Source organism: Eptesicus fuscus, chromosome 12 (assembly GCF_027574615.1).
Source record: "Eptesicus fuscus isolate TK198812 chromosome 12, DD_ASM_mEF_20220401, whole genome shotgun sequence".
Classification (NCBI taxonomy): Eukaryota; Metazoa; Chordata; class Mammalia; order Chiroptera; family Vespertilionidae; genus Eptesicus; species Eptesicus fuscus.
The window spans coordinates 13,665,720-13,689,401 of NC_072484.1; positions in this window are offsets into that span (position 1 = coordinate 13,665,720).

The window sequence follows — 23,682 nt, forward strand, 5'->3', positions numbered from 1 at the left end:
CCTCAGAATTCCCACCACCACAACAGAGAAAAATGAAATGAAGTTAGCATTCACTATAAGGATGGAAGAAGACGTCATAGAAGATGGCCATTTAGAGATTCTAACTGTCATCTTGTGGCCTATGACAGGAACCTGGCCATTAGCTACTGCCATCCACCTGCCATTGTTTCTTATTAAAGAGCTTTGTAAAACCCAGTAATAACCTGTCCTGTTACAAATGAAGTGCAAAGAAAGAATGCCTGCTATTCTCCCTCCTGCTAATGATCCCTGGGAACCCCCTCAAAGAGTCTCCTCCCAGAGGGTTTGCCCCACCACCATTTAAAATGCATCCCTAGCAAAAGGCGGCTGGCCTCTGTGATTGGCTCTGCAATCTGCCATTACTCCGGATAACTGGGTTGGCTGCTTTTGTACAGCAGTCCCCACCCTCCCATGAAAGCTGCCCAAAAAGGGAAGCTCAGTGAATTTGGTTTCCCCTGCTGGTTATAAATCAAAAACTCAAGCAAAGCAAGGCTTTTTTCCTTTCTTTTCAGAAACTGAAGGACCTTTTCTTGCCACACACTGACCTCATCAGGAGTTGTGAACACATTTTTGACTTGGAGCCTTATAATGATCGTCATATTTTAGAAACACAAACATTAAAAAATTACCCCCTTTTCTTCCATGTTTTAGACATTTTATCTACCACATTTCCAAGCTTTGATCTAATAAAAGTGCTTTTGTTTCTCATCCCAGAAATTGTATGTAAAAATTATAACTAATCCCACCCATTATGTTTCTTTACAAATTAAATTAATTATGTAAAATTGCCCACTTCCTTTGTCCCTTCTTTCCCAGGGTTTCTCTTGCTTAGCAAGATTTAGCATCTCTGGGTTCTTCTTATAGAACAACAACAACAAAAAATCATGGTCTCCATAAGCTTTCCCATTAATTTCAACCAATATCAATATATATATCATTTTACATACATATATATATATTTATATCCCTAAGGAAAACGAAATCTAAGAGCCAACACATTCTATACTAAGTGTGTCAGGTCACTGAGGAACACATTATTAAAATGGTGGAGTAAAGCTAGTTGCCTGCTGATCAGTGGTGCTGTAACTTAGCAAAACACAGCCCACAGAAACATGAGAGACCTAGTTTTAGAACTGCACTGCTTTTCCCATCTCTATTTATAAGTCCTAGTTAGGGATGGGCAAACACAACTCTTTAAAGACATTTTTTCAAGACTTCAAGAATTTTGTTAAGGGAATACATATTTCCTGGATATGAAAATGAAATAATTCTTTCAAAATAATATTTTGATGAGTTCAGTGTAAATGAATTAGAAACACACGGATTAAATTTTCATTGAAATACACATGGGTTTCAAAATTAAGGAAAAATAACTTCTTCAAATATGTTTTTAATTTTGCCTGACCTCCAAAGTTTGATGCATGATTTGACGTGGTTGGCCTAATACTAGTTTTGCCTATTCTTACCATAGATTTTACCTGAGAAAACATTTTCTTTCTGGCTCCCATGTTTAGATGGTTAATGGTACAACTAATTTTATCTGTAGAACCTAGTCCATTGTGATAAGTATTATTATGGTGAAAAGCTGCAGTTTTGAAATGATCTCCAAGCCTAGCCAATAACCCTCTGATTTTATCCAGCATTGGGTGGTACAGAATTCCAAGGCAACCAATCAATGACCTTATGAAACCCTTGAAAATATTTTGGGAGTTTTGGTCTTTCATTACAAGTGATTCACATACTTATGAGGAAGATATTAGAACTGCTAAAAATTTAAGAAATTTATTGACAAAGTAATTGGAAATTTTGAAAATTTCTAATCAGTTTTAACTCAATAACATTAAAAGTTTTGTATCATGTTTATTAGGCAGATGTCAGCTGATTTTATTCCCCCCAGAAACTTGACAGGAACCTTCAAGTGTAGATAATGCACCCTTAAGGTCATAGGCATGGAGCATTATAATGAGCAGCTTCCGTTGTCTTCTTGTGCAGGTCACTGTGCAATAGAATAGCAACAGCAGACAATCCTGGGCCTGGTAAGTTCCTTAAGCATTGGTTTCAGAGAAAATCTTGCTGTTGGACAGGAACAAACCTGGGTTCTAGAAAAGTCATCTGGTCTTAGGTTCCTGGCTTTTCCTACCCTGCTGCCTCCCTCTGCTCTCAAGACAGAGAATGAAAATATTACATAGCCAACAGCACAACAAAAGAGTTGGTTGGGGCCTCTTTTCTGAATCTAAGCTCAGCCTGGTTGGGAATGGAGAGCAGGAAGAAAGGGAAATAGGCCGCTGATGACAGTGAAAGGAAGGGAAACAGGGAAGGTACTACAGCCACTGGGCAACTAGGACTTATTCCTGATGGGAAACGTTGGGCAGTGTTTTAGATGGACTCTCTGCCTCAGGGAGAAGGAGCAGGGGTAGGACACCCCAGCTCCTGTCAGTCATGGCCTCAGGCTGCTCTAGGAGAGGAGGATGGAGGGTGGAGCTGTTATTACCCAGTTCTTACTCACCACACCTGGCTTTAGCAGTGAGATAAAGTGCGCGGGCCAAGACAAGGGAAAGTTGACAGTTTCATTTTGAGACAGAGTGCACTGAAATGGTCATTGATGTTGAAATAAGTTAGTAGGCCCAAGGCAGAGCCACTCCTGCCCACGGTGCCACATCAGCAAACCAAACTTAAGACAACTTTTGGTTCCCTGTAAATGTTCTGCATGACCAGAAACACAGTATAGCTAGTCAGCTAATCCCCAAATGCAAGCCAACTCTGGGCTCTATTCTTACTTCCTTGTTCCTTATTTCTTTTCTGTTTTTATCTCCCTTGTTCCTTATTCTTTATCCTACCAAAACTTCCTGCCTTCCCCCCCATTTTGTAGTACTCTGGACCTTGGTGAAGGAGATTGCCACTCTGTGGAATGTTAAAGTTGGTTGATTTTGTCTCATTTGTCTTCCTTCATCATTGTTAACAGTGTTGATGGGTTATGAGTAGGACCCTGACAATGTTTGATGTGGAAGACTTTTAGGAATGCACCACTCGTGTTCAGGCTTTTCCTGACAGAGTTCTCTGCCACTCTGAACATGTGGAAAGCAGTCAGAAGAAACCATGTGACTCTTTGATTCCCACTAACCTTAGTGCTCTTGTGTTATTGAAGAGGCATCACTCTAATCCTTTCAAATTTTTCTGAGTTAATAGGCATATCTTTTCTAGATCCATTTTGAATTGACCATTCAAAAGAAACTGGCTTTAACTTTACCATCAGTTTTAAGACCTCATCCTCGGCTATTTCTAAATTATTCTATTAATAATATCAGACCCACCCCTCACCCCACCCTGCATTAGTATCAGTGTTCCAGAGGTGGCAGCAATATGAGCATAGTTTTGGGTTGACATGGTTTGGGGTTGACCTTTGGGGAGTGTAGGTTAGAGTTCTGAACCAGGTACCAGGCTCATTGGAAAACCCCTGAAATGAAACACCTCATTTGTTTCCCCAACTTGACTCTCCTAGAAGTTTCAGGGCAAACAAACTAAATACTCATGAGACCAAGCTTTAGGGGCAAAAGTTTTTGTTTGTGTGTGTGTGTGTGTGTGTGTGTGTTTTAATTATAAGAGAAAATTTATTTAGAAAGTCACAGGGGTAGTCGGAATGAGCCTGCTGAGCTGCATAGTCTCTAGAAACAAGTCACAGAAGCCAAAGAAGGACCCTTGGAGCTTAGGAGAGAGAAAGGCAAAGGTAACGCGCCTTGGTGAAAAAAGCGGGGGAAGGAAAGGTACCGCGTGCTCCAGAGAGGAGAGCACACCAGGAGCAAATGCGTTTTATTTGGGGTGGACCAGGAAGGGAGCCAGGCCTCTGTACTCTTCTCGCCTCTCTGAGGCTCAGATCACTCTCGTGTCTGTGCATCCCCTAAGATGGATGTGGCTCCCAGCCGACACAGGTCCACAGTCTCTCCTGGACCACACCTCAGTTTGGCTGTGCAGGATCACATATGGCAAGAAAGTCTTGTAAATTAGAAACAGAAGCGAAATAACCACAGAGAGAGCCTGAGGAGAGCTGCATTCCCGGAGCCTCTGCCCCATCTGTGACTTCCAGCAGCTGTACCGCTGGAGAAGACAACCAACAGGTCAGGTACAGACAATGCAGGAGAAGCATCAATAGCATCTTTTTAAAAAGACAGAGACAGAGAATTTGCCCACTACCACCACTGCCTATTAACTCGCTAATCCGTTGGGCAGTGGGCGTCAAAGGCGGGACCTGAATCAGCAGGATTTGCTCCATCTGGGAGTTTGTTCAAAATGCACATTCTTGGGCTTTATCCCAGACCTACAGTTCAGAAACTCTAAGGATGGAGCCCAGGAATCTGTGTTAACACCTTCCCCCCTCCCCCCTGCCCCGGAGGAGGGGAGGCGGGGGGAATCTGATGCTTGCTTCATCTTGGGAATCACTGCTTAAAGTAGAAAAGATATATGATAAACTCAAAATCAAAGCTATATGTTGTATTTAGTGATATAAGTACTTGAATTTATAAATATGTGAAGTTCATCTACAGTATCACAAGTATTTCTTTTCTAAATTAATTCCTTTGTTTCCAGAAAGCTAAGTTATATTCAGTTAATCCAAATCAGATGGGGCTCAACCCAGATGGTCCCTATCAATCACTCAGAAGCTTGGGCAGGGGTTATCCTGGAGGAGTCCACTCAGGCCCCAGTTACCATCACCACACCACTGGGGCCTGGGTAACAACTTTCCTCACCTAAGGTTACCACAGACTTTCCTATTCATTCAAGTGGGGAATTGGTGCCAGTTCGTGGCACTGCCCAAAAGAGATGTTTCCCTGGTAACTAAATGGAAATAGGTTTTGACAAGCCAATAATTAGCCTGAATGAGTGTTATGCATTAATGGCCAATATCTATTTCAGTGAAGACATAGGTACTATCTGCTTCTTGAAGATTGCTTCTTCATCTTGTTGCAGGTTAATCGACTATACAATTATAATTTGTATGGAAAACTACAAAGAAGAATAAGTCCCCACTGATTGGGATTGTTCAGCTAATACAGAGCTTTTCAAAATGCAATGTGCACATGAATCCACTGGATATTTTGCTAAAATGCAGATTCTGGTTCAGTAGGTCTGGGCTGTAGCCTAAGTTTCTGCAATTCTAACCAGCCTCTGAGGACACTGATGCCACCGGTCCACAGACCACATTGTGGGCACCGCGAATCTTATAGAAAAACCATCCAGATGGTACAGGCACCATCCAGATCTACTCCTGATCCTTGAATAAAGTGTGAAGTGGTGACTCAGCATCTTGGAAATAAAGAAGATAAAATTATATATGGAGTTTGCGAAGACAAACTGGAAAAAATAAATTTATTGAGGCAGATTAAGTGGAGGAAAAGAAAGTAATTATTCATGAGTCTAATGGTGCAAACTGAATAAGTGATTGCTATAACTGAAGGCTGACAAGAGGCCAACCTTCTTAGAGTCAGCCTCCCTTGGGCTTGCCTTGTTTATTATGTTATGACAAGACAATCTCAATAAAAATACTAAAATCATGTTGCTGTTTTCAAAATTTTGTACCAAAGCTCTTTATTTGTTTATATGTACTTTATGCACTTGGTAATTTTTGTATGTTTCTTTAGTTTTAATTTAATTTTATTTTTCATCACCATTTATCCCCTCTATGCCCTCTTCCATCCTCACCCACCCCACTTCAACTTCCATCACCACACTGTTGTCCATGTCCATGAGTTCTCTTTTTTTTTCTTTTTTTGCTCAGTTCCTCCCTCCCCCGCCCCCCATCCCCATACACACACCTCTCTTTCCAGCAGAGCTGTCTACCTGCTCTCTATATATGAGCCTGTCTTTATTTTGCTTGATAGTTCAGATTGTTCATTAAATTCCACATATGAGTGAGATCACATGGTACTTGTCTTTCTCTGACTGGCTTATTTCACTTAGCATAATGTTCTCTAGGTCCATCCATGCTGTCAAAGAAAGTAAAAATGTCTCCCTTTTTACAGCCACATAGTATTCTATTGTGTAAATGTACCACAGCTTTTTATCCAATAATCTACTCATGGAAACTACAGCTGCTTACAAATCTTGGCTATCTATAATAATAAAAGCATAATATACTAATTAGACCGGACAGCCAAACGACCTTTTGGATGTCATTCCAGACGTCTTTCCAGAGGAAGCCACAGCAGCGAGGGCCTAAGCAGAGGCAGTTAGGGGTGATCAGGCAGGCAGGCAGGTGAGCGGTTAGGAGCCAGTGGTCCCAGATATCGAGCGGGTGCAGGTCAGGCTGAGGGACCCCCATGCACTAATTTTGTGCACCGGGCCTCTAGTTATAAATAATGCTGCAATGAACATAGGAGTACATACATTCTTTCAAATTAGTGTATGAGTTTTCTTTGGATAAATTCCCAGAAGTAGAATCATTGGGTCATAAGACAGTTCCATTTTTAGTTTTTTGAGGTAACTCCATATAGCTTTCCAGTGTCTGTACCAGTCTGCATTCCCACCAACAGTACATGAGGGTTCCCTTTTCTCCATATCCTTGCTAACATTTATTTGTTGATTTATTGATGATAGCCATTCTAACAGGTGTGAGGTGATATCTTATTGTGGTTTTAATCTACATTTTTCTGATGATTAGTGACTTTACCCATCTTATCATATGTCTGTTGGCCATCTGTATATTCTCTTTTGAGAAGTGTCTATTAGATCTTTTGTCCATTTTTAAATTGGATTATTTATGTGTTGGTTTTTTGGGTTTTTTTTTTTTTGTGTTGAGTTTTATAAGTTCTTTATAAATTTTGTATATTAACCCCTTATTATATGTTTCATTGGCGAATATGTTCTTCCATTTAATGGGTTGTCTTCTCATTTTGTTGCTGCTTTCCTTTGCTGTGCAAAAACTCTTTAGTTTGATGTAGTCCCAATTATATATATTTTCTTTTGTTTCTGCTACCTGAAGAGATCTATCTGAAAAAATATTGCTATGAGAAATGTCCAAGATTTTACAGCCTATGTTTTCTTCTAGGACTTGTTGGTTTCAACTCTAAAATTTTGAGTTTATTCTTGTGTGTGGTGTAAGAAGATGGTTTAGTTTCATTTTTTTGCACATACCTGTCCAATTTTTTCAACACCATTTATTGAATAGACTGTCTTTAGTCCATTGTATATTTTTGCCTCCTTAGTCAAATATAAATAGACACTAAAGGCCTGGATTTATTTCTGGGCTCTCTATTCTGTACAATTGACCTATATGTCTGTTTTCATGCCTGTAGCATGCTGTTTTGATTACTGTGGCCTAGTAGTATAGTTTCATATCAGGTAGCATGATTCCTCCACTTTGTTCTTCTTGCTCAAAATCGCTATTGCTATTCAGGCTCTTTTGTAGTTCCATAAACATTTTGAAACATTTGTTCTAGTTCTGTGATACTCCATTGGCATCTTGATAAGAATTGAGTTGAAACTGTAGATTGCTTTGGGTAGTATGGACATTTTAATTATGTTAATTTGTCCTATCCATGCGCACCATATCTGCTTCCATTTACTTGTATTATCTTCAATTTCTTTCTTCAATATCTTATAATTTTCTGAGTATAGGTCTTTTACATCCTTAGTTAAATTTATTCCTAGGTATTTTATTCTTTTTGAAGCAATTGTAAATGAGATTTTTGTTTTGTTTTGTTTCTCTTTCTTAGAGTTCATTATTGCTGTATAAAAATGACACCAATTTCTGGATGTAAATTTTGTATGCTGCTAATTTACTAACTACATTTATCAGTTCTAGTAGTGTTTTGGTAGAATTGTTAGGGTTCTCTATACACAATATCATGCCATCTACAAATAATGACAGTTTTAATTCCTCCTTTCCAATTTGGATGCCTATTATTTCATCATCATGTCTGATTGCTGTGGCTAAGACTTCTAGTAGTATGTTGAATGAGAGTGATGAAAGCAGACATCCCTATCTTATTCTCAATCTTAAGGGGGATGCTTATAGTTTGTCATATATGGTCTTTATTACATTGAGATATGCTCCCATTTTGCTGTAATTTTTTTAAATAAATGGGTGCTCAATTTTATCAAATGCTTTTTCTGCATTTATTGATATGATCATGTGGTTTTTATCCTTCAACTTGTTTATGTGATGTATCACATTTATTGTTTTGCAGATTAATTGTACCATCTTTGCATCCCCAGAATAAGTCACACTTGATCATGGAGTATGACCTTTTTAATGTATTGCTGGACTCGGTTTGCTAATATGTTGTTGAGGATTTTAGCATCTATGTTCATTAGGGATACTGGCTTATAATTTTCTTTCTTTGTTGTTTCTTTATCTGGTTTTGGAAATAGGATAATGCTGGCTTCATAAAATGAGCTTTGGAGTCTTACCTCATCTTAATTTTTTTTTAATAGTTTGAGAAGAGTAGATATTAGTTCTTCTTTGAATGTTTGGGAGAATTCACCTATAAAGTCATCTGGTCTAGGCATTTTGTTTGTTGGGAGTTTATTACTGCTTTTACTAGCCCTAGTCCCAGGGTCAGGTCAGGCAAAGACTGAAAGCATCCAGAGATCCGCCTCTGCCTGAAGGCTGTCTGTTAGTCTCAGTCACTTAATGAGCCTCTGGCTGTAGTCCTAAACAGGGCATAAAATCCACAGGGTGTGGAAAGAGGGATTACAATGTCTGGTACTATAGCTTCCCCGCCTCCCCCCTCCCCCCCGAAAGCTAATGCTGAATGAATGGGAATGTTCTATCTGAGAAAGATGGCTTCTGCAGTATGGGGAAATAACTCAGCACAGGTATTCTCACAGCTATCTTCTCAGCTCTCTCTCCAGAGCCACCAACCCCAAACTCCTCTCATGCAGCTCTAGTCCACCCTGCCCTCCTTCTGCCAGAGCTCAAGTTGAGTCACTGCAAACAAAATTTTATTGTCCCTTTAAGAAGGTGCCTGCATTTCTAACCATCTCTCTGTGGTGTACATAAACCTGCTGCTTTTCACATATTATTGGGCATCTTTCCCAGTTCTGGGCTGGGGAGTCCAGCTTGGGGTTTAGACCCCAGACTTCTCAGAGGGAACCTCTGCAGCTAAGATATACTTCCGGAACTTCAGCTGCTGCCTGTGGGAGCCCAGCCAGCCCTCTAGTGCTGCCATACTTCCTACCCATCTTGATGCGTGGCCTCCTCTGTAAGCCCTTGGTTATAAGGCTTCTCTCCAGCTAGTCTTCAGTTGGCTAGTCAGGATGATTTTTTCTATATTTTAGTTGTAATTCCAGTTTGGTTTTGGGAGAAGGTCAATGTAGTTTTCAACTAATCTGCCACCATCTTGGAATCGCCTTTGTAATTTTTAAGAATCTCAAATGTTTAATTTTTACTTTTTATAACATGATCAATTGCAGTTTTCTTTTTAACCTGTCCCCTGTTCTTTGTTTTCCTAAATCATTCCCCAAATGAAATCCTTTTGCTCACCTCTCAGTTTACCTTCATGCCTTCCTGTATCCACACAGAATCTAGTTAGAACTTTGACTCTGGAGTTATACTGGCCTCAGTTCTGGTCTCATCTTTCTTTATAAGGGCTGCAGGATCTTGGGCAAATTTGAATTTTACTGACTCTACTTTCTCATCTGCGAGAGGGGATACTGATAGTACACATTGCCATTTTAACTGAGCAATAGACATTTGTCACACATGCAAACTAGTCTATGAGAGTGGCTATGGTGACTGATGACAAAAAAGCCTATTCGGTGTAAACTGTTCATTCTTCTTCCTTCTTCTATCCTTTCAAGGCTGCTAACAAGCTCGCCAGATTAGCTCAGAGATCCAGCAGCTAGAGCTCACTTAACCACTAGCATATTGGTGCCCTGGTTGCATGCTTGGAAATAGATGAGAGAGCACATGTGTGAGTGAGGGTTTAGTCCTATTATAAATGTTCACATCTGCAGCCAAGATTATAGTGTCATTCACTCATGCTTGATTACAAGAACAGTTAAAATGTTTATTTCCCTTATCAGCAGCTATTTCTCAAGGGGATTTATATCAAATGGTGTAATCTGCAACCAGAAAGATGAGCCTATCCTGCACACACACAGCTTTGACATTCACATCATAACTGATAACCTTTAGAATACAGATAGTCAGTGGTCCGTATCTTCCTGTGTATTTAATAGTTCAGTTGAAAATCAACAGGCTCAGAATAGTTCTATTTTTCTACTTAAACACACTAGTATTTTTACCCACTATATATCATATACTGGAGCTGAAATAAAATATAAAACCAATTGACTACATCTTGAAATATAAGATCAGCTTCAGGAAGTCTATCATTAAAATCAGGATTAGCGATATTGATGTCAACACAGCATCCTACCTTCCTCTTTAAAATAATTATCTTCATCGGTTTTCACTTCTTTATAAAATCTGATCATTTCACCAGATCTCAGCTGAGATAAAGTTTTCTTTGCACTGTTCATGAATTATCAGCTTGCCAAACTATGGGAATAAAAATTGATCCAAATATTTTTAAAATCAGTTTGCCAGTATTCCACTTCTAGTTATTTACATATACATGTTTCAACAAAAGACATGTATAAGAGGGTTTATTTCAACATTATTTGAGATAACCCAAAACTAGAAAGCACCCAAATTGATCAACTGTAATTTAATAAATATACTGTGATAAAGAATTGATACTATATGGTCATGAGCAATAATAAACTCCAACATATAACAAAGTGAATAAGACTCACACACAAAAGTCCATATGCATAGAGTATGTATTATATAAATACCCAAATGAATCCACAGTGCTAGAAGTTAGGATAGTAGTTACACTGGGAGGGCTCTGCCTAGAAGGTGAAAGGGCAGGGGTGATTCTGGAGGCTGGTAATGTTCTGCTTTTTCTGTTCTGGGTTACTGGTTACACAATAATACCCAATTTGTAAAAATCCATTGAAATGTGGACTCATAATCTGTACACTTTTCCTAAAAAAATTCCATCTGAAGTTTCACCAGTGGTACCTATCAGTAAGGTGGCCTTAGGGTTGATCTGATTTTCTTTGTTGGTTATTCAATTGGCCCAGTCATGTAGTATTGCTCACCAGTCTATACAGGAACAGCACTGTGACCTTGGCTTTTGACTATCTTCCATCTCAGCCTAACCTGCCATCAGAAGCATCAAAGCAACTACCTCAGCAAGAGACAGTCATGCAGCCTCTTTGTTATTAGAAAAATCTAGAGGAGCAAAATTTTGCAAGCGTTTTAAACAACTTAATGGCTTTGCAGTTCTCACTGCCATTTTTCTATTAGTATCTTGTAGACAGCATGGAATTTATGCAGATAGCCAAATGCTAGGTGGCAAGTCAGTGGGATATTATAAGTGGTAAAAAGCAACACCCTTGAAAGATTCTATATATTATATATGCTTGTCTAATTTTTGTTGTTGTTGCTGCTGTTTTTGCTATTGCTGCTACTGCTCCAACACTTTTTGAAACAGAAACACAAATTTATAATTTTTAATCCTCACCCAAGACATTCTTTTTCTATTGATTTTAGAGAGAGAGGAAAAGAGAAGGAGAGAGAGAAAGAGAGAAACATTGATGTGAGAGTGAAACATCAAGCAGTTGCCTCCCGCATGTGCCCTGACCAGGGATTGAACCCTCAGCCTTTCCGTGTACAGTACGATGCTCCAACCGAGCCACACCAGCCAGAGCAAAACACAAATTTTTATTCATCTTTTAGCAAGATTGTCTGACATGTGCAGCTTTCATAAGTAGTAACAAAGGTCACCATCATTTTGTTTTCTGAATATTCTGTAGCATCATGTTGAAAGACATTTTACCTTGGCTGGGCTAACAAAGTCTTGCTTCAGCTTCTCTCATGGGTTTCTGGTCTTCCTCTTTTCTCCTTGTCATTGTGTTTCATTTCCTTAGTCTTATAAGAGCTTCTCACTTATCTTTATCATTGCACCCACGAATGACAGATAAAATCCATGGAGATTGTCAGATGTGGCTATATAACAGAAAATTGAGAGAATTTAAATCTGGATCCATGTATGGGCACATCATAATCAATAGCCATTGACCATAGTAGGTATTTTTCACCTATGGTATATACAATTCAATGGAAGACACTGGTTTGGGCCTACAGGTCCATGACTTACCAATACATTATCACTCTATAAATGAAATATATTTGTCTTTCATTATTACTGTTTTTATGAAAATTTCTCTATGTTCTCAGAGGCTTAATACACTCTAATGTCAGCTACAGAATATTCCTACTAAAAAAATCTAGAAGTGGAATTTATATTATTCTTATTATTACCTATTTAACAAATACTTATTAATGCATACTATGTATCAGGCACTATCCCCTATAAATACATGAAAAAAGGGGAAACACACACACACACACACACACACACACACAACAGAATCACCTGGTTTCAACCCATGGTCTAGAAGAAGAGCATGAGGCCTTCTTTCTAAAAGGGACACTATATTGGACTTAAATTGTGAATCAACAGAGAAACTCATGGATTATCAGTCTAGCCAGCTGGCCCAGGCAAGACAGCTCTGGCAATCAGATTGGAGCCAGACTGTACAATCAGATGACTTTGCATCTTTTGCCCAAGTGTTTGAAGCAAAAGGTGGCTGCGCCCAAACACCATGGAGGCTTTTGGAATGTGTAACGGCCAAAGTCTTAAACACACACTAGTCAGTAGTGGAGAGCGTCTGAGTAGCAAAAGCACTTGACTGGAGGGAAAAGAATCATTAATTAATCTGTGGAATCCTTCCTCAGAATGGGTGCCAGGGAGCCATCTGTTTCTTTGCTTCTCCTTGTGTTCCAACTGCTCTTTCCAGAGGTGCATTAAACGGGCATCATAACAACAGTTGCACATGGCAGCTGAGGACCATTTTGCAGTGTTGAAAAAAACCCAGGACATTTAAAGCTGTACATACAAAATAATAATACTAAGTGAGCATTATAGCCAATGTTAGGATTGTGACTAGTTATATTTTATAAAAATATTTCAAAGGATTTGGCTACATTTTTATGAAATTAAATTTTAAGTGTCAGCTTTATTCACACAATTTAACAGATTGTACAGGGCAAACCTATTGATAATGGTGCTGACATGGTTGGTAAAGAAAAAGATGTAAGGCCATAAATTTGGCTGAGAACCAGAAGCGGTCCTTGTGCCATACGTGGCACATGTTTTGAATTTGTTACTTTGAGACATGGTCTCAGCTGAGCCAATAGCAATGACATTCTTTGGAACAATTCAAAATTGTATATGACATTTTTGGACTTGCCCCAAAATAGAACATCTTGATGAAAAACTATCAATTTTGATTTTATGACTTCTCTTGGTCACACAAGGGACATGCTGACTGAATGCTGATAAAGAAATCAAATTAAATTTAGACATGATACAAAATATGTCAGGAAAGTTAAGTGAAAAGCCAAAGATGCTCAAATAAAAAGTGAATCCTGGTCTTTGAAAGAAAATGAAATTAATTTTGAATTTTCATATCCAGAGTTATTTGGTATAAATTGTGGTTACTATTAATGTTAATAATAGCTTATAAAAACAGATCCAAGTTGGGCTATTTTACTTTATAAAGATTTATTTTATTTTATTTTGCATCAAATAAAAGTGCATGTGGACTATGTAACAAAGTAACCTTCCAGAAACAAATAGAGAAATTAGAATAAGGAAGCAGAAGTGTTTACAGTTATGAAGGAGATTTAAGTATAAATAATCCCAAAAGAAATTTCTACAGAGAGTACTTTATGAACACTGTAGTGTTGCTTGAAGAAAGATTTCAATACATTGAACAATAGGTAGATTTTTTGTTTAGTTGTTTTCTTTATAATATTCTAGCATTGAAAATTTTTAAAGAATCTGAGAACCATGTATCTTCACTGCATGGATCTAGATATTTCTCTAAAAGAAGTGAAACATTTTACATAAGTGATAACAATCTATATAACATTAAATATTTTAATGATAATAACATTCAATAGCATACCAATATTTGAACAGGACATGCGAGCTTTACTCATTTCCATCTATATATCACTTGAATAATTATATTGAAAATGTATTTGCTTGGCCTTAGCAAAGGAAAGTTTCTCAAAATTAAAATTATTTTTAGGAACCAATTGATAAAACACAGTGACTAGAAAAAGTTTGCCAATTTAGAATCATTTTCTATAAGACACAATTTCTATAAAGTTTTTGACTTTAGAAAATAGAAATAGCCTGACCGGTGTGGCTCAGTGATTGAGCATCGACCACTGAGAAGGTCACCAGTTCAATTCCTGGTCAGGGCACATGCCCAGATTGCAGGCTTGATCCGCAGCAGGGGCATACAGCAAGCAGCTGACCGATGTTGATGTTTCTCTTTCATCAATGTTTCTATTTCTCTCTTCCTCTCCTTTCCTTTCTCTCTAAAAATCAATAAAAACATATTTAAAAAATAAAAATAGTGATGTTGCTGAAATAAATGCAAGAAAATGTAAAAAGAGTACCTTGTAATTTATATTGTGCATGTCTTCATTTTATTACACATTTAAATATCACCTGCATGTGCACAGTAACCACGTGCAGTCCTCTTTGATGTTTTGCTGACTTTCTGTCACATAACCGTAGCTTACACATATTTTCTGTTTTATCACTGTGAAGATATATTTCTCAATGTGAAAGAATAGAAACTGTTTTAATTAGCAGCTTGCCAGCTTGATTTACAACTTTTGAATACTGTGCCCATGGGTATGGGCTCCCATTTGCACTCCTCCTGGCCCCACATGTGTTAGGCATGGGTCTAGTGAACATCCAAGTAAGTAAAATGCAGCTCTTATAATCAAGGGCTTTAACTCTTCACATCAGAAATGTAAGAAGTAGCAGAGTAAATAAATAGAGGGATCCACAAATGCACAGGCAACTAGGTAAAAGACCAACTAGTAAGCCTATTATCAATATTACTAGTGGCCAGGTGCATGAAATTTGTACACAGAGTGGGGGGTTCCCTCAGCCCAGCCTGCACCCTCTCCAATTGGAGACCCTTTGGGGGATGTCTGACTGCCAGTTTAGGCCCTATCCCACAGGGCCTAAACTGGCAGTGGGACATCCCTTTCACAATCTGGGACCACTGGCTCCTAACTGCTCCCCTGCCTGCCTGCCTGCCTGATCACCCCTAACTGCCTCTGCCTGCCTGCCTGATTGCCCCTAACTGCTGTCCCCTGCTGGCCTGATCTCGCTCCAACTGCCCTCCCCTGCCGACCTGATCTCGCCCCCAACTGCCCTCCTCTGCTAGCCTGATCTGGCCCCCAATGGCCTTCCCCTGCAGGCCTGATCTCATTCCCAACTGCCCTTCCCTACCAGCCAATTTGGTTCTGATTGGTTGGTTTCTATGCCAGTCAGTGTCAAAAGCTCTGCCTCCTAGGCAGCCATTGGCTCCTCACAGTTCACTCAGATTTGGTTCTGATTGGTCAGTTTCTATGCCAGTCAGCATCTCTGGGTCTATCTCCGGACCTGATCAGAGAGGCGGGGCTGATCAGCAGCCCCTATGGAGGCCTGGAGAGAAACAGAGGCATGGCTGCTGGCAAAGCCCGGAGAGAAAGAGAGGCAACGGCTGATCAACAGCTGCCACAGAGGCTGTAGATCACAGCCTGCCTCTCTCTCTGGGCCTCTCTCTGGGCCTCATCTGGAGCCCCCTCGGCAGTCAGTGCTGGGTTGCTGCGCCCACACCAGCAGCAGTCAGTGCTGGGTCACCAAGTGCTAGGTCACCACGGCAACCCAGCACAGACTGCAGGACTGACTTCCAGTGTTCGATCAAACCTTTGGTCGTGCCGAAACCAGTTTGGCTCAGTGGATAGAGCATCGGCCTGCAGACTGAAGGGTCCCAGGTTCGATTCCGGTCAAGGGCATGTACCTTGGTTGCGGGCACATCCCCAGTGGGGGGTGTGCAGGAGGCAGCTGATCGATGTTTCTCTCTCATCGATGTTCCTAACTCTCTATCCCTCTCCCTTCCTCTCTGTAAAAAATCAATAAAATGTATTTTAAAAAAAACAAAACAAAACAAACAAACAAAAAAAACCTTTGGTCGTTTTGGACATTATGGACCCTGGGTATTTATATATTTGAACTAGGGGCTCAGTGCACAGATTTGTGCACCTTGAAAGGAACTATGGGGTCATGAGGCTGCAGTGGGCACAGGGGTGGTTCTTGGCCCATCATCCACATCCCTGCCTGCCACGCCCCCTGATCCCCAGTGTGCCAGCAGCCTTGTTCCCACTGCCGCTCCCACATGCTGATGGTGCTGGCCCTGCTCCCACCCACTGATGGTGCAGAGTGATTGGGGCCAGTTCCAGCAGCTGGTGCAAGTGGGGCCGGTGCCATCAGCAGGTGCGATTCACAGCTGCTGCCCCAATCACCCCTCAGGAGCAGGGGGAGGTGGAGTAGCCCTGAAGGGTGATTGGGTCTGGCAGCCACCGCTTGCACTTGCTGATGGCACCGAGCAATCGGGACTGGTGCTGGGCACCAGCAGAGGGTGCAAGCAATGGCTCTGTTGCCAGCAACGGGTGCAAGCATGGCCATCGCTGTCAGCGGGTATGAGAGGCAGCTGCCGGCCCCAATCACCCCTCAGGAGCAGGTGAAGGTGGAGGAGCCCTAAGGGGCAATCAGGGCCAGCAGCCACCACTCGCACCTGCTGACAGCACCAAGTGATCAGGACTGGTGCTGGGCACTGGCAGTGGGTGCAAGCGGTGGCTCCAGCGCTGGAAGCAGGTGCAAGCTGCGGCTCTGGTTCTGGCAGCAGGTGCGAGCGGGGCAGGCATCAGCAGCAGGTGTGAGTGCTGGGCAGGACTGCAGTGCATGGGAGCAAAGAATTTTTAGTAACCACCAGAGGCTCACCCCAATGACAGTGTCTGGTGCCCCACCTTGGTCTGGTGCCCCCGCTCACCTTCTCCACCATCCCGCTGTGGCCGACATCCACCATGTTCTGTGCATGCCCCCTGGCAGTCAGCACATGTCATAGCGACAGGTTGTTCAGTTGATTGGTTGTTTGGTTGTTCCACCATTCGGTCCATTTGCATAATAGAGTTTTATATATATATAGATTAGATATGGTGTAGAAAAATTTTGGGGTGAAGCCACATTACTCTTAGAACCATCCTATAGTCTCTGAATTCCAAGTTTTGCTGTCCTTGTACTCTCTCCAATGCCTATTCTCCCATTGATGGGGTCCTTCCCCACCCGTCTTTATCGACTCCTCCATGCTCCAGGTCTTTCCCTCCTTCCTCTGCTGCCCAAACAAGCTTACCTCTGTCCAATTCCTTAGACCCCCAGACCTCAGACCCCATCCCCTCAGAGTTTTCTGATGTGGTGTTTGCTCCTCAAACATGAAACAAATTTGCTCTGTGCATTTCCCTGCCAAGATAACCCGCCCCTGTCATGTCTACTAGTAATAGAGATATTTTTATTCTTTCAGAGTCTTTAACACAGAGAAGTAATTATGAAGGCAATTTCAGGAGTTCAGAGGAGTGGCTTTTTTAGTTCCTCAACCTCCTATGAGCAGCTCTCTAAGACCTGCAGTTAACCTGACGCCCCATGACACTGGGTGCCTCACAATCAGAAAATAGAGATAAAATGAGCAAAAGCCCCACATCAGAACAAACCCACACACTGGACTTGTGCATCTGGTGCACATTTGGGAGTGTGGAGAGAAAGTGGAGAAGACCAGCGAGAGAGAGAGAGAAGGGCTCCTCAGAAGTGGATCGTCCTGGTGGTCGGGCCATGCTTATCTGATCTGCTGCTCCTTTCCCAGAAACCCACTGTCCTTTCATCAAGAATTTTTGAAAGACATATCCAAAATTGGCACTGTGCAAAGCTTAACAGTTGATTCAAAACTTCAAAACCCATAAAGTTGGACTGAGTTCTGAGCCCCACAAAACATTCCTCAGTCAGGTCATTCAACTTAATCAACGAATACACTGAGCTGTACCACAGCCATCCTGGTAATTGTTTTACATCAAAGATCATGTAACTTTTGCTTTTTGGAATTCAACAGTCCCAATTCATTTCATGCCTTCATATTTTACCATTTATTCACCCCTGGAGATGAGAAGATTTCTTTTTTCCTTCGTTATTCTACCCTGGCTTTCGGCACGCTTCCTTCCAAGGGTCATCCCAAACATGAAGGGAGGCAGTTATGCAATCCTCGCTAATCCCGGCTGTGTACTTCCAGTCCAAGAACATGCCTCTTATTGCGAGTCCCAAATCATTGGTGAGTACCAGTGTTACTGGAATAAAAATAACTTGGACTAAAAACGATTATTAAGAAAAGCCAAAATGTGTGTTTGTAAGGCTGTAGCCAACAAGACCACGATTTCCCTTTGTTTCCGGATCAAACAGCCTGGATATCAGCATCAGAACGTTTTTTGAAATGCTTTGCAGTTGTACAATTTCCTGCAGCTGCCTTGCACATTAATGATAACAAATTTAGAACAAATTGCTTTAAATGACCTCTGTATAGTGTTGAGTTGGTAAATTATCTGAGTCTTAAAATGCTCCCATTCAAAGCAACAGCATCTTGTGAACATCCACACAAACGGATAAGTATGTATCGCAGGAGCTATGCTCGGAGAGGTTTGAAGACTGTGGAGCAGGATTTCAGCTGTGTTTTCCTTTATTCAGGCTGGGGCTCAGCATATGTGAAGCAGCAATTCTCAGGGAGCACTGTGTTGTGCAGTAAAAAGAAAATGATTCAGAAGCAGGCACACTCAGGATGGGTTGTGAGCACTTCTGTCTCAGTGTTCAGGAAGCACTGTCATTCTCCGGCCCCACTCATTGTGATGCCGGGGTTAACTTTGAAATGGTCACCAACACACATGGAAGTTCTTTCCTCACACAAAACCTGAGAGAAACTCATTTTCTGGGAATTTTAAATCAACCCTCTAAGTAGTGTGTGCTCCAGGATAAACATTTCGCCTGAGGCAGTTTGAGGGGGAAAGAATGAGAAAGGACCCTTCCAAGTTTACGGGCTAGAGACCATCACATGGAAATGAAGCCGAAGAAGAAGAAGAAGAGAGGCAAGTGGGGGCGAAGAAAGAGAACCACAATTTGAAACTCCAAAGCTTCCTCTGGCAGGTTTGGCTCATTGGTTGAGTGTCAACGTATGAACAGGAGGTTGTGGTTCCATTCCTGGTCAGGTTGGTTGTAAGCTCAATCCCCAGTAGGGGGCATGTAGGAGGCAGCTGATCAATGATGCTCTCTCATCGTTGACATTCCCATCTCTCTCTCTCCCTCTCCCTTCCTCTCTGAAATAAATTTAAAATATATATATTTTTAAAAGAACAAAGCTTCGATTTATGGGAGGGACGCTTGTAAAGAGCTAACTTCATGAGTTAGTGGATAAACCTGATCTTGGTTGGAAATAGCTGCCAAGAAGGGAAAGCTCTCATCTCCCATGAAAACTTTGGGGTCTGTGATAACACTGCATCAATCATGTTTCCTTTTCCTAAAATTAATCTTTAGCATTTTGATGACAAAGATGTGCATATACCTTCACTGTAAAGTGCAGACACAAAGAAGGCTATTCCATTGTTACAGACCCAGAATCCCTTTCCATCTGAGCTTGTGCAATTCTCTCCCTTAAATGCTGCTCAAGTTCCTCCAAACTACAAGGCACCCAGACTCCTATAGCTAGACCACTATTCAAGTGAAAGGAGAAAAAAAAACACAACATGATCAAGGCCCCCACCCGCCCCTCTTCCACCCGGATGCCAGTTCAACAAAAGCCAGGGTGTTAAAAGGTGTTCTGTTTCACGCGGCTCTGGATCAGTTCCCTAAGCCTCTCACCTTCCAAACGAGAGCAGCTCTTTCTCATTCCCACTCCCAGACCCAGAAATCTGCTCCCTATTTTCTGGGCAAATTGCCTGCTGAGGATATGTCTGCAAATGTGATGTTCTCTCTGATATTAAACTGGGAGATTGCAGTGACATCAACGGGTCCCTGTTGCCAGGAGACCTATGTGACTTATAGCCAATAAAATCGTATTTGCAATTTCTCTCCTCATCAGCTAGTGATTCAGTTGGACCACGAGCAGCTCGCAGCACGATGGTGCAATGGTTAGGAGGGTAGCTTCTAATGACAGAGATTATGAGTTCAGATCTAGATTCTGGCATGTGCTGGCTTTGTGTAACTTAACCTCCTGTTGATTGAGTTTACTCATCTGCAAAATAAAGATAGTAATAGTCCTGACTTCAAAAGCTTGTGTATGGACAAAAATGAGTTACACACAAAATGCTTAGAGCAGTGCTGGTATATGTAAGCTCTCAAAAAAATATTATCATCTGCTTTTGCTATTGGCCAATATGATCAAGGGATTTGGTGTGGTTACAAGAAAGACAGGCAGTTACTATGACAATTGGGGGAATTAATGTATGGACCTGGCAAAGAGTATGCCCTTACTCAGTGGAGACTCTGGTTACCATTAGTAAAGCCCTACCAGTCTCAACTGGAAATGAAAAGTGATCCACTATGTAAGAGGCAAACTAGGACTAAACCAGGACACCAGAAAATCAGGGGCACCAGAAGAAAACAAACAACAACAAAATCGTAGGAGGAAGAGATGGGGTTGATGGAAGAAAGTTAATGTCAATTAATATATCCAGAAATTTGCCACTGAAAAATATAGAATTTCTGTAAGCATGCAGTTGCATCATTGATTGCATTTCCATATGCTTTAGGATTGCTGTTAGCTTCGGCAACTCTGAAAGTCTGGAAGCTGATGCTACTGGTAGCCCACCTCCCTTATCTCCTTGCCTTTACCCTCCAAAGCACCTCTTCTGACTTCTGGACTTCTGCCAGGACCTGTGTTCCTTTGCCTGACAGCTTTCCAGCCATTGGCTGAGCAGATACCCCAGGTCCCTCAACCCTCAGGTGGAATAGCCCTGAGGCATAGGTTCTACAATGGCGCCCAGAGTTTCCCAAAGGGCTTGCACTCTGGATGCTTACAGCTGTAACTGGCTCCAGGATGCACCTTTGATGGGCTTCCTTTTCTTCCCTGGTTCACTTCCCCACTCCCTGCTGGTATTTATTCCACAGCCCAGATGAACCACTTTCATTCAGGTCTTTGTTGCAGGGTTTGCTTCTGGGAATCCCAATCTTAGACAGACCATAAGCCCACCTGATCTTTTCAGAGTCTTTGCTCCATCTGCAGCCTTTAGAGATAAGTGCCTGGCTCAGGCTCCCACTGGCCTGAATCTCCCCATACAGATTCATTTACTCCCAGCTGCTACATGGGCATTCTCCACTCAGGGAACCTTAGTCCATATATTGGCACATCCAATATTTGATTTCAGAAGCAAGAACATTTTTTTCTTTGTACTCAAGAGGCCAGGATGGACTGGTGGCCTGCCCACAAGAGGCACCTTAGAAGGGACCTAAAAATGTGTGTTTACAGCACCCACAGCCATGAGTCCAGTGTGTGCCTGTTACAGGCTTATCACCTCAGAATTGGTCAGCTGGCAGTCACAGAGGCAGGGTGATGCCAGCATTTAGCTAAGGTCCTAGAGAGAAATGTAAGCACATCTGTCAAAGGTGTCTTTACCAATTTTTAGCAGGGTAAAGTTTCCCCAGAAAGCCAGGTAGCATTGATATCAGAATAGTGCACCTTATGTGCACATGGATATTCCCAACAAAAGTATCTGCGATAACAGAATTAATTAAACAAATATTTATTTTGCTAGGCAGTTCCTCAAAATTGTGTGTACTCTTGTTTTGATTCTGACATGAATTATCTCAGATAATTAATATATTTAAATCCATGTAGGTGTTTTAACTAAATAAAAAAGGCATTTCACTAAATAGACTCAGTACTTTGAGGCTCTTTTCACAAAATTAGTAACATAATCCTTCTCAGAATGTTTCTCCAAAGAACCCCTGCAGGGAAAGGGAATAATTCCCCAAGTTTTAGGGGGCCCAGACTGAAGCTACTAGATCACCTATAACCTCAACACTTATTTGAAAGTCTCATGTATCTTAAGAATACCTGGAATTTTCACTCTTTACTTTGTCATACATTTCCCTATTCATGTTAATATAAAATTATGTTTTGAATTACCTTCAAATAAGTTGACATTCCAACATTCCTTGGAACTTGCTAGAATATGTTTCATCAGTAGAAATCTCAGGAGAGTTTTCAAGGGTCACACACAAGCTGCCTATTCATGCTTTTTGGGGTTCTTTTTTTAGCTAGCACCGGGGTTTTCAATGATTTTAATTAGTTGATAGCTACTAATAGTTAAGTAATCAGGAGTTCTTATGTAAAGACTTAGAGTTTTGTGTATTTATTTATTTATTTATTTTTAAACTCAGAAGATTTATCTAGAATTGTGCGCTATAGCCTTTATATGGGCATTGTCCTCCAGTTTACCTGGTCTCTGTCATACTCTGTTACCCCATACCTGTCCATGATTCCTGAGAAAACTCTAGAAGCCTTTCGGTATTATGCCCAAACTCACATAGGCAGTCCTGGAACGCTTTATCTACTTATAAAATACCCCGGATAAATGGTGCACAGGAGACCGTACATCTGTTCACCACACATCCCCCTATGACAGGCTGTGTTCCTTTGGCTCTTTATAAACTCTCACATGGTTTACTCCAGGTTGGAGAATTCCCTGCCTCCATCAAACTCAATCACTTCTCAGTACTGAATACCAAATGAATAAATCTTCATAAAGCACCACTTTGAATATGGCATCCTCTGCACAGTAATATTTTAGGATCTCCCAATTCTCTTCCCCAACACCTCCAGGACATCAAGTAGGCATTAAATTGTACAATGCTACTTACAGTATTGTCTGTGACTAGTGCCAATATGTTCTCTGCCTACTAGTGGTTTGCGACAAAGTAAGCAATTAAGAGTCAAATGCATTTAGAGATTTGTATTGCAACTTGACATTGTTGTACTATCACTGTACTCATCATTGGAATGAATACTGACTAGTTCAGATGCTGCCAGACTCATGTAGAGCAGCATGTGGTGTGATGTGGACACTGATTATGTCCAGCAGGGCCACATATCGGTACACAATAAATTGGAAATCTTGAAAAACTGATCTCTTTCCACTTTGAAAAGCAATGGATTAGCAGTCTCAACATTCAGTGGTGACGGAACATTAAATCAAAATATACGCACATAATGAAATATAGTAAACAGAGAATTAGACATAGTCGTGGTGATATAATTAGGATAAAACTTTGTTAAAGACTATGATTGAAAACAATTTCATTCTACTTTTTAAGTCATTAGAATCCAACAATCTTCCTAGTAGAACTAGAATTAAGGCAATTAGTTGAATCCTTCTCATTGCTAGAAAACAATTGCATAGGTTTTCATTTCCATTATTAATGATTTACGCAGTCTGACAGCACTTCCTGTTCCTCACACCTGCAGAGTGCATCAGAGCTAGGCCTTCTGGGTAGCATGAATGGAGTCTGAGTTGCAAAACAGTAAGACATGCCTTGCATCGCCCTCATGTGCAGAAATCCAAAACGGTGGCCACAGCAAGTGATGGCTACAGCTTGCCAAAGTGACAAAGCTCTGTTTGGCCTCCTAAGGTCTCTTTTTTTATTATTCACT